Source organism: Chrysemys picta, chromosome 7, assembly GCF_011386835.1.
Source record: "Chrysemys picta bellii isolate R12L10 chromosome 7, ASM1138683v2, whole genome shotgun sequence".
NCBI lineage: Eukaryota > Metazoa > Chordata > Testudines > Emydidae > Chrysemys > Chrysemys picta.
This window is the reverse complement of record NC_088797.1, coordinates 83512012-83524853: the sequence shown is the minus strand read 5'-3', so window position 1 is coordinate 83524853 and position 12842 is coordinate 83512012. Positions and strand designations below refer to the sequence as shown.

At 40.9% G+C, this 12842-nt stretch overlaps 1 protein-coding gene across 17 annotated transcripts in view; it reads left to right on the top strand.

The window, feature by feature from the left end:
• Nucleotides 1-12842, top strand: part of CTNNA3 (catenin alpha 3) — a 939042-nt gene that overhangs the window by 623393 nt on the left and 302807 nt on the right. The window lies entirely within an intron of this gene.

The following is a 12842-nucleotide window of genomic DNA, read 5'->3' as shown; positions in this document are numbered from 1 at the left end:
CTTGAGAAGTGTTCTGAATCTGATAAAAATGCCTATTTACAGTATATTGATGCTCAAAAATAATATGGCAGAATGAGTTATCACTTCCAGCCATTACCTTATTGGCAATTTAGCTAGCTAATCTTTTTATTTGCCATGCTCCAGCCATTTATAATTTGAAAATCACTGCTGATAATTCAGGTACATTTCTGATGATGCCGCTTATCTTAGACCTCTTACCACTTTGGCTGGGAAAATGCAAAGTGAATTTTAAACTAAAGTGTGACATTACTCTAGTCACACTAAGTTGGCATTAGCCCTCTGTAACCAGTGAGATGTTTTAAAAAGGAAGAATATATGTACTGCCAGCAAGGCTTGATCCATGTCTCAAGGGCAGAATTATCACCCAGGCAGACACAGATTACTGGGAGGGATGTTCTCATAAAGAATTAGGTTCTCGATAGTGTTATGCATACATCTGACATTCAGATTCATGTTCAGGGGTCTGGTATTCAGATTTATTCCGTATAAATCGTAAGGTATATAAATAATTAGCACCATTTCAAAAATCATTCTCTCTTTCATATTCATCATTTTATGACATTGTTCTGAATATTCCGCTAGTGATACACAACCCTTGTACTGGAGGCCATGTCATCTTTGTCTCTGTATCCTATATGTAATTCTATATTTATAAATATATAAAACATGGAACAGAATGCTCTGCTGGGACATCAGTGAGTCCAAAAAATACTAATGAAATAAAAACAATTGTACCAGCAATAACATACTATGCTAATGTGCCTATATCAGTTTGACTGCAGATAAATATAATGTATGGATTGAGTTGGCCTTTGCTTTTTAATTCAGAATGTGAATTATGTGTGTACATGATCTATATATGCATCAGTGGACAAGTCTGTACAGTGGGTTTCAGGGAAGATCCTTCAATATATGAGTAACAGATTCTTTTTGCAAACTCTGGCAAACAATGTATTTTCCCTTATTTTAACACTATCCCAGTGGACTCCATTCATATTTTTAGTGCTATTTATAGAAGGAAGTGCAGTTTCTTCTGTTGAAAGTGTTTGACTTTGTATAAAATACTTGAATAGTCATTGGAACTGGAGGAATAGAACTCAGGCTTATTTTTTTCCCTTTTTCTTGTACGGAATGAGAGCGTAAATAGGAGCACCCACCTGGACTTCTCTGTATCACTCATTATTGTATATAACACATATATTTTCTCCTCCTCTCTAAACTATATAGTCCTACTTTTTATTAATCTCTCTTCAATGGCGTTCTTTCCAGGTCCCTGACCATTTTCATTGCTCTTCATCTGACCTTTTTAAATTTCGCCATATCCTTTTATGAGATGTGTTGACCAGAACTAGAACATAGTATTCCAGGTGACGGAATACCAATGGTTTATATAATGGTGGTATAATACTTTGTGTTATTCTTAATCTCTTTCTTAAACCACCTATGTGCATTCAGAGGATGTTTCCATTGAGCTTGTCCAACCTGATGCCTAAATCTTTTTCCAGAGACATGACCATTGATATTGAAAGCAAGAGTAATTCTCCAACCTCTGTCTCACATATTTGTATATATTTCCCCCACCCCTTCATTCTGTGACATTAAAACTGAATCTGGTCCACAGCACATTACTTAGTCCAAACCTCAGCTGCTGTTCTTAAGTTATTTCCTCATATTTTAAACATTCAATCCAGCTTCTTTCTGATGCTAAGTAATTGGAGTTGCCTCTCGGTAATGTGTTGGTACAGTCACCAAATATCTGTGCTGATCAGGTATTTTAGCCCTGATTCCCGTGTCTCACCCTCAAAGGATGTGCTATAGAGTATATTATGCCTACTCGAGTAAATTGTTCATCGGTGTTTTATGAAACCATGTTGTTGCATGAACTTATGAAAACAAATATAATTATAGCATTAGTGATAAAACGGCGTACCAATTATTAAACTATTAGATCTTATAGTCTGCCAATAAGTGTTGTTATTCTTACTTATTAGTTACAAGCAAAACCCTCTCCATCTCCTTTCCTGTTAATAGTTAGAGGCAGATGCTTTACCTGAAGCTATGTTCTGTAGTCAGCCCTGGTAGTCAATCATCATTTATATTATGGTCAAATTATGCCCTTGACATTTGCTTATTCAGGAATAATGCATATAATTAGGGGATTTTACTGTGATTGCATTTTTATTTCATGTGCTTCTATTTGCCTGAAATAAAACAAACATAACAACAGTTGTTTCTCAGAGATGTGAAAATATTCCAAACAAATGGAAAGAATTACACTATTTATGCCATTTAGAGGAACTGCTTTTGCATATACAGTTAAAACAGACACTGGTTCACCTGTGGACATAATTGATGTGTTGTTTTTGAATGGGGTTTGTGTCAAGCAGGCTTTTCATATTGTATACAAGAAGCAATGAGCCACTCATTCATTTAGTGTCCTCGTACAGAAGTTATATGTTTCTGAGTAGTGGACTTGTGATTATGGTGTATGTACCCTGCCATCAGCCAGGAGAGGAAAGAGTTAATAAGATTCCTTGGAAAGGAGGGAAAGTACCTGCCAAACCCAAGTTGTTAGTCCCGTGGAAGGGGCTGACAGATGGCCTTTGTTAAGGAAATAGTCCCTTAAAAGGAAGGGTTTGGGCAATGGGAGAAGTCTTTGCACCCAGGGAGGAACGTACTCTGGCTGGTCTGAGACAATTCTACTTACAAAGCTCAGGAATTTACTTGCATTTTACCATTTGTTAGTGAGCCCAACTCGTCCCCTGCAGAGCCAAAGGGGCGTGTAAATACAATACCTCTTGTGATCATGCATCCAAGTACAAAAATGTCCCACAAAATGGCAGCACTGTGTTTGACTCTAAACTGCTCTAGTGTAGATTAATGAGAGCTCTTTAGAATATAGCTAATGGAGGTGAGAAAAGGTCACTAAGAGACCTTTTTCAACCAATCCAAAGCCAATGACTTTTTCCAAAGGGGAGGGGGAGAAAAGGGATGTTGAGAGGCAACACTGAAGTTTGGGAAAGAGACAGGGAGGAGAACAAAGGACACAAACAGAGCTCTTGGCTCATCTTGAAGCCCCATTTCCTGCTGCTGACCCAAGGTACTGAAGGCCTTTTAGGACTTCAGGGAAAGTGACAGGCCAAGAAAAGGGACTCATATCAGGGAAGGAGGACTGCCGGTTTCTGCCCACCGCCAAGTCCTAGCCCCAGCCAGAAGCATAGAATCTATGAGTGGATTTGGGTACCCACTAGAAACACTTTAGAATAGAATTGACAGCTTCCTTCTTCTGCAGAGAGTCAATAGGTCCTTAGAGACCTCTGCTCCATTGTTGCTTTGTGCATCCTCCTACATTATTTTTTGAAGCCCCTCTTTTGAGGTAATGAGACCCACTGTCTATAAGCCAGCATGTATTTGTGCCCATTAGACTGAGGGTCTTGGTAAATGAGCACTAGATGACACTAATGTCTGATGGAAGTTAGTTCTTGAGTAAGGGAAATTAATTCATTATGATATTGGGGAAGGCAGGATTGTAAGGGCAAGTCTACACTAGAGTGCTACATCAATGTAGCTGCACTGATCCAGTTGTGCCACTGTAGCACATCAGGTTTAGACGTGCTATGCTGATAGGGGAGCGCTCTCCCCTCGTCATAATTACTCCACCTCTCTGGGTAGAAGCTATGTCAGTGGGAGATCGTCTCCTGCCGACATAGCGCTGGTGTGGACAGCGCTTAGATCGCTGTAACTTACATTGCTCAGGGAGATGTCTTTTCCACACTCCTGAGTGATGTAAGTTACAGTGACTTAAGCAGTAGTGTAGACCAGCCCTAAGAAGCATGGTGCATTTTTTAATCTGTTAAAATATTCTGGTCAGCGTGAAGACTGCTGCCCAGAAATTGATACCTTTGTCTAGAGGCAAATAGGTAGCATCTCTCTGACAAAGATGTTCCATTGAATTTGGCCCATAATTCCTAGATTCCTATGAATTTCTAGATTCCATCATAATCCTTTATACTTAGAATCACAGCCCTTTAATCCTCAATCACCCTAGACTTTTACTTCTCATATGGAAAATGAAGTGATCCTGATGTTGACTATCTTCCCAACTGACTATCTTCACCTCCAGGTCAAAGGTTTAGACTGGGCATTGAAATCCTTCATAACTGCCTCAGCACTCATTAATTTAGAACAAATTTGAGAGTACCCATCAATCTCATGTGCTCACCAGATTGTTCAGTGAAGGGCAGGTTTTCTTCCTCTAGCGCTTCTTATGCCGCTTTCGAATCCTTAGAAGTCAGAAGGCAGGCAGACGGCGGGAAGAAATAGTGGGAATAAAGCTCCACCCACAATACCATAATACTTGGATGTTTCTAATAAACAACATGAACTATTCCACTGCTGTTCAATCAACAGAGGGTCCTGAGGCACCTTTAAGATTAACAAAAGTATTGGAGCATAAGCTTTCGTGGGTGAATGCCCACTTCATCAGACGCAAGTAATGGAAATTTCCAGAGGCAGGTATAAATCAGTATGGAGATAACGAGGTTAGTTCAATCAGGGAGGTGCTCTGCCAGCAGTTGAGGTGTGAACACCAAGGGAGGAGAAACTGTTTCTGTAGTTGGATAGCCATTCACAGTCTTTGTTTAATCCTGATCTGATGGTGTCAAATTTGCAAATGAACTGGAGCTCAGCAGTTTCTCTTTGGAGTCTGGTCCTGAAGTTTTTTTTTGCTGTAAGATGGCTACCTTTACATCTGCTATTGTGTGGCCAGGGAGGTTGAAGTGTTCTCCTACAGGTTTTTGTATATTGCCATTCCTGATATCTGACTTGTGTCCATTTATCCTCTTGCGTAGTGACTGTCCAGTTTGACCAATGTACATAGCAGAGGGGCATTGCTGGCACATGATGGCATATATAACATTGGTGGACGTGCAGGTGAATGAGCTGATGATGTTGTAGCTGATCTGGGTAGGTCCTGTGATGGTGTTGCTGGTGGAGATGTGTGGGCGGAGTTGGCATCGAGGTTTGTTGCATGGGTTGGTTCCTGAGTTAGAGTTGTTATGATGCGGTGCGTGGTTGCTGGTGAGAATATGCTTAAGGTTGGCGGGTTGTCTGTGGGCGAGGACTGGCCTGCCTCCCAAGGTCTGTGAAAATGAGGGATCATTGTCAAGGATGGGTTGTGGATCACTGATGATGCGTTGGAGAGGTTTAAGCTGAGGACTGTAGGTGATGGCCAGTGGAGTTCTGTTGGTTTCTTTTTTGGGCCTGTCTTGTAGCAGGAGGTTTCTGGGTACAAGTCTGGCTCTGTTGATTTGTTTCTTTATTTCCTTGTGTGGGTATTGTAGTTTTGAGAATGCTTGGTGAAGATCTTGTAGGTGTTGGTCTCTGTCTGAGGGTTTGGAGCAGATGCGGTTGTACCTCAGCGCTTGGCTGTAGAGGATGGATCGTGTGGTGTGTCCGGGGTAGAAGCTGGAGGCATGAAGGAGGCATAGCGGTTGGTGGGTTTTCGGTATAGGGTGGTGTTAATGTGGCCATCGCTTATTTGTACTGTGGTGTCTGGGAAGTGTAGATTGGTCCAGGCTGAGGTTGATGGTGGGGTGGAAGCTGTTGAAATCATGGTGGAATTCTTCCAGGGTCTCCTTCCCATGGGTCCAGATGATGAAGATGTCATCAATGTAGCGTAGGTAGGGAAGGGGCGTGAGTGGACGAGAGCTGAGGAAGCGTTGTTCCAGTTCAGCCATAAAAATGTTGGCATATTGTGGGGCCATGCGGGTGCCCATGGCGGTGCCACTGGTCTGGAGGTATATATTGTCACCAAATTTGAAATAATTGTGCATGAGGATAAAGTCACAGAGCTCAGCAACAAGTTGAGCTGTGTCGTCATCAGGGATACTGTTCCTGACAGCTTGTATTCCATCTGTGTGTGGGATGCCTGTGTAGAGAGCCTCTACATCCATGGTGGCTAAGATGGTGTTTTCTGGGAGATCACCAATGCATCCTAGCCACCATGGATGTAGAATTCCACCATGATTTCAACAGCTTCCACCCCACCATCAACCTCAGCCTGGACCAATCTACACAGGAGGTCCACAACTCTAACTCAGGAACCAACCCATGCAACAAACCTCGATGCCAACTCCGCCCACATATCTCCACCAGCAACACCATCACAGGACCTACCCAGATCAGCTACAACATCGTCAGCTCATTCACCTGCACGTCCACCAATGTTATATATGCCATCATGTGCCAGCAATGCCCCTCTGCTATGTACATTGGCCAAAGTGGACAGTCACTACGCAAGAGGATAAATGGACACAAGTCAGATATCAGGAATGGCAATATACAAAAACCTGTCGGAGAACACTTCAACCTCCCTGGCCACACAATAGCAGATGTAAAGGTAGCCATCTTACAGCAAAAAAACTTCAGGACCAGACTCCAAAGAGAAACTGCTGAGCTCCAGTTCATTTGCAAATTTGACACCATCAGATCAGGATTAAACAAAGACTGTGAATGGCTATCCAACTACAGAAGCAGTTTCTCCTCCCTTGGTGTTCACACTTCAACTGCTAGCAGAGCACCTCCCTGATTGAACTAACCTCGTTATCTCCATGCTGATTTATACCTGCCTCTGGAAATTTCCGTTACTTGCGTCTGATGAAGTGGGCATTCACCCACAAAAGCTTATGCTCCAATACTTCTGTTAGTCTTAAAGGTGCCACAGGACCCTCTGTTGCTTTTTACAGTTTCAGACTAACACGGCTACCCCTCTGATACTTGACAATTTAATAATGTACCTCTCATCATTAGGGTTCAGAATCACATTGATAAAAATGGGACTTAGTACATCTTAACACCAAATTCGTGCCTCTTAATACCAAATTCCGAACTCTCTGTGCAAAGCTGGGTAAATAGGACTTTGAATGGAATATCTAAGAAGAATGGAGAGAGAAGGGACGCAGGGAATTTTCCTCTCCCCACTGCCAGCCCAGTATCTGGGCATGGAACAGCTATGTAGCCACTCCTGCTAACCCCACCAAATTGTTACATGTGGAAAGTGTGGCTGGTTTGTCTGCTTTGCAGAGTGGGAAATATTGGGGGTGCCAGCACTTGCCTTTAGTGCTGTTGTTTCATTCTCCCTATCTGAGGACTCAGCGCTGCATCAGTTCTCATTTGGAACAGTATGTTTGTCATGTTCTGGGGTGATCCAGACCAGAGTTACTACCTGCCTGTAACCCTGGATGCCTTAAATGCTCTGCTGCTGTGGCTCACAGCCTGGACACTAACAGCCAGCAGACAAACATGCAGTCCCTTGAGCGTCTGAATGCTCTATAGCTGTGGTTCAGCACTCAGACAATAGCAACCTGCCTACAGCACATCATCCTCATTCTAGTCTCTGTCACCTAGTTACCTTATGCAGGAGTGATCCCAAGACTGTTCCTAGTCCTGAATTTCCCTAAACCCACCTACCCTGACATGTCTAGCCCTATCCTGGTACACTTGGAAAAGATATTAGATTCACTAGTCCCTTTAAAGCAATAGTACATCAATAGCTTACCACTTTTCTGGAGCTAACAAACCCTATTTTAATCAAGGACTGGATTATAGTAAAAAGTAAAATAATTTTATTAAATAAAAGTAATAGGTTAACTGATACTAAGCAGAAGGAATAAAGGATAGAAACTGTTATGGTTTCTGACCTATAATCAATTTCCAGAGACTTGAGTCCGATTGGCAGAAGGGCCCATCTTTCTGCAATCTCAAGAGCTGTGGCCTCTTTAGTCCTTCAAGTGATGGATGCCAGAAAAAGCTGCTTATCTCTCCTTATATATTCCCCAAAATACTGTTTTTGTTCTCAGGCTGACCTCATCCTGTTCTTCTCTTCCTGTGGACTTCCCATCCCTTTGCTGATTCATATGTAAATTGGACTTTCATTGTTTTTTGTACAGCTTGCTTAATTTCATTGGAGACAGGTAAATAGATGCCTTCCCTCCTGTCTGGGAGAAATCCTGTTTCTCCCTGTGTTTGGTCACAGCATAATATCATTAAGTAAATATATTTCCTCATATAGTATTAACACATACATTTCACAATTATATTCATCACTTTGTCATTAGCTTTCAGAGAAGACCTTATTTGATAGACTTTTATAATAGAGTAATATTGTCCTACAACCAGTTGATTCAATTAATTAGCCTCTTGTGGGGGTCTGTACCTCAAATGGTATCTCCCTCGCTCTCTAGATTGATGGGTTTGTTTAGCTTGTATAAATGTACCTTCATTGTCTCTGCCTGATGACAAGCAAACACACATTCCTTTGCAGACTGGGTTTATGCATTGCTTTCCAAACACATTTTAAGAAGATAATTTTAGCACATATTCAGAACTCTCTGTGCACACTCTGTCCATACACTTCCAAGAATATTAATGAGCAATAAGTTATTAGTTTTCCAATTATACCCTATGAGATATATTTTAGGTACGGATTATGACAACAGTGTGTCAGGCCTGACAAGAGCTGCTGATGCAGAGTATTGACCCACAAATGGGCCTCTGTGTCACAATCTTCATAACTATAAGGACTAGCAACATTTAAAAAAACGTTAAATTCTGCTGGAACCAATGTGGGTATCCAGGAAGTACTAATATGGCTGTGACCCAAGCCAAACTCTGTATGCACATGTTACCCACTGCTTCAGTATTTGTACACAAATGCCTTGTGAGGTATCACATGAAAGCTAATAACTCATGGGTTATTAATATAGTTGTAAAATTCATATGTTAATTTTATAGGTGAAGTTATTAATTCCCTTTGTATGTTGTTGCTAGAATATGTTTAAGACCAGAAAGCCTAGCCTAGGTAAAGGTGATAAACAGGTCTGTCCTAGAAAAAGGAATGTGGATTTACCTCAATGTACATATTAACAGTAAACAAAGCTATCAAGCTAAATGAGTGGAAGTTATCTTGTTCCTGAACTTGAGAGAGAGAAATAATTAAAGGTTCTCATGCACCCCAGAGAAACACTAGAGACTGAATTCCCAGGAGACTTTCCTGACTTGCAAGACAAAGCAATCCCATTGGGGACATATGGAACAGAGAAAGAAACTCCATTTTATCCTTCACCTTAGGAGACAAAGGAACCAAGTGATTTGATCTCTGTGATAGGTCCTGGCCAGGCTGACTAATAAAAAGCTGGAAAAGGAGATTGTGGGTAAAAGAAATAATCTTGAACAAGACTGTATCTTGCTAGATTTAAGTTTTACAGTTTTAGATGTTTTCACTTTTATTTTCTTGTAATCCTTTCAACCTTTATCTCTTTTTCTTGTTATCACTTAATCCATGGTCTTTCGTTAGTAAACTTGTTTTATTTTTACTATAATCAACTCAATGCTGTATTTGAAGTGAAGGGTGTATTTACCTCTGTTAAATTAACAAACTGTGAGGAGCTGATTATATAAAAGAGCAATAAAGTTAATATTTTCTGTGAATGCACAGTGGTAGAGGCTGTGCATTGTAGAGAAACATCTCTGGGGAACCCAGGGACTGGAGTTCACTGATTGTGACATGCCAGGTGAGGTCTGTGCCAGGAGAGCCTTGAGAAGTTTGCTGGTGAGAAAGAATGACTGGTCTGGCAGTAAGCTGACACACCATCTAATTGCCAGCAACTTTCACTTTTACTGAGGCAGAGAGGTAACATGGTGGTTCACAGCTCTGGGTACCCCAACAGCATGTTGCAATTACAAGCTTGACAAACTGCCTTGGTTTGAACTCTGGGCACTGTTGTATTAATTTAGATGGACTTTAGGGGCCCAAAGATATCAACGTAACCCATTTACTTTCCAAGAAGGTTCCGGCATACAGAGATCTCAGATTGCTTAGTATTATGGCAAGCATACCATTAAAATCTTTTACATCTTTTTAATAAAGATACAGAAAAACTGTAAACCATTTGAAATGTAAAGTATTAAATAAGGTTTTCATTTTAACAACATCCTTTGTTCCCCTTCTCTTTAGCTGGAGAAAGTTTTGAGAAGGAATACCCCCTTGTCTGATGGTCTTGTAGATGTTATAAAAGATGGTAACACAGTCTTTGTGTGTGTGTGGCCGGGGGGGAAAGAAGTTAGTTGAAATGGGCTGGAGATATTGTTGCTATTGTTAATGGTAAAGTCCAATCCCATTGCCTACAAAGACTCAACAAGACAGACACACACAAGGGGAGAGAAAAGAACAGAAAGATAGAAAATGCAACTTCTGTCTCTGGCATTGACTCTCACTTGCAACCTCACTGCTAGAAAAACACAGCACTTTGTCATATCAGCCACTCTGAGTCCTGACAAACTTGTACCAGCACCGGGCTGTTCAGGGCATTGCTTTTAGCTGCCTCTTATATTTGGTCCCAGCAGAGAACGAGATGGACACAGAGAGAACTGACTTAAGCACAGCTCTCTGCTGTGGAGACTTTATTGTTCTGGCAGCAAAACTGAAACAAAACCAAAGTGAGGATTTTCACTGGGAGAGGGCAGTACAGAGCAACCAAACATTTAAAGTGACAGGACAACACATTCCTCCATCCTCCTTTTAAATACTTTCCAAACATATATACATTATAATTTACATGGCTAACATAAAAAACTATATAACCTAACTAAATGTTGTAGGTGGACTACAGCAGACTCATTCATTGCAAGGGATTATGCTGCCCTGGAATAGCAACTCACTAAACAATTTACCAGTTCATGCAAACCACTGTTTTTTGACCTCTGCTGGAATAATGTGGTGATGATGGTGTGGCAATGTCCTGAACAACAGGAAAAAACGGAGATAAGGAATCAACAGGATCTGGTACCCAAGTTTCTACCACCAAGTCATCAAAATTAGGAGTTGTAAAAGAATGAGGTTCGATTGGAGGAACAGAAAATCCTACTGGAACTTCTCTGGACTCTAGTACTTGTCCAGGCTGCAATCGATACATATGCCATTTTCATAAAGTACCATTGAATAGTTTCACCATGAACGAAACAGCTGCCATGCATTTTACAAGTTCTCCCGGTACCAGTTTTACTCCACAACTGTAGTTACAAGTCCACACGAAGTCTTCTACTTGAAAAGAATAATGACAGGTTTCATGTCAATCAATGTGCATAGTTTGGGATTTGGCTACATCTGACGCAACATCAGAATGTAACAGGCCCAGCAGGTATACAAAGATTGCTTCAAGAAAAAAGGTGCAGCTGAAAGTAGCATGTGGTGTATTCCTGTAGACCAAAAAGACATTTTCCAATTTCTACTGATGACTCAAAATAGACTTGTTAGCTCTTAAGGCTGCTTAAGTGTTTGTACAAAGCCTGTTTGTAGCAGGATGATACAGAGTAGAGAATATGAGCTGAATTCCATTTGGAGCTAGGAACATCTGAAATCCTACTGAATAGAACTGAGATCCGTTGACACTCATCAACTGTAATGGTAAACCACATTGGCTAAACAAGGTTCAAAGATGTCCAATAGTCTTGGTAGCTGTAGTAAAAGTCATTCTAAAAGCTTCTGGACATTTTGAATGGGCATTGCCTATGACCAAAATATACACCTTCTAATGGTATGGCAAATATATGACTTGAATATATGTCCAAGGAGTCGGAGGCCATAATCAAACATGTAGATGAGCTGGGCCAGGATCATGCTGAATTTGCTGACACATAGAACACCACTTTGCCTTCCTCTCAATGTCTTTTTTGAACCCCAGCTACCAGACATGACTTGCGGTGATGGCCTTCATCTGGACAGTGCCAAAAATACCTTCATGCAGAGCATCCAAAACCAGAGATTGAAGTGATTTGGAATGATGACTTGCATTCCCCATAAAATGCAACCTTGAGCCACAGATAATTCACATTAATGTGACATGAACTATATGAACTGGGGATTCTTATGATCTGACATTGTACCATGTAGTACTTGTCCCAACACAAGAGAGAGCACATTATCCTTAGCAGTTTCTTCATTGATATCTGTGCTTGTGATGGGTAACTTATCCATCAAATTGAGATAACTCTTTGAAGTTTCTTTGGGTTGATGGGAGCTTGGGCATGGCAGGAATGACAGTCCATCAGCATTGCTGTGCTGAGTCCCTTTATGGAATTGAATAGTATAGTCAATGCCTCAATGTTCACCTATGTTTCAGTCCAAAACCTAAAATTAATGGGTGGTGATCCACCAACAAGATAAGATGTCTACCATACATACAGATAGGTTCGGAACTTCCAAATTCTGAATATAATGCTGAGAGCTTCTTGCTCTATTTATATATAGTTCTACTCAGAGGTGATGAGTGTTTTTAAAATGAAGGCAATTGGTATCTCTTTGCCATCAAGAAAAATGTCAGAAAGAACTGCATCCACTTCCTATAGTGAAACATCACAAGTCAAAAAAGTTGCAATTGTAGTGAGGCATCAAATTGTTGGCTGAGGTCAACAGGGTTTTTTTGCTTCCCCAAGTGCACACACACACACGGTTTAGTCCATTTCCATTTTTACTTTGCTTGTAACAGTTCATGTAAAGGTGCCAATACTGTTGCCATATTAGTTTGAAATTTACCATAGTGATAAAGTAGCGCTAAGAATGAATGTAGCTGTGAAATGTTCTTTGATGGAGATGCTTGACGAACTGCCTTCTGTTTCCCTGGCAATTTCCTTAAGCCTGTGGCATTAATTACTTGTCCAAGGTAGTCAATTGAAGGCATGAAAAACCTATATTTGTTGTAATGTACTCTGTTCAGCGACTTCCAAACATTGCAAGACAGTGTATAAATTTCAAAGATCATTCT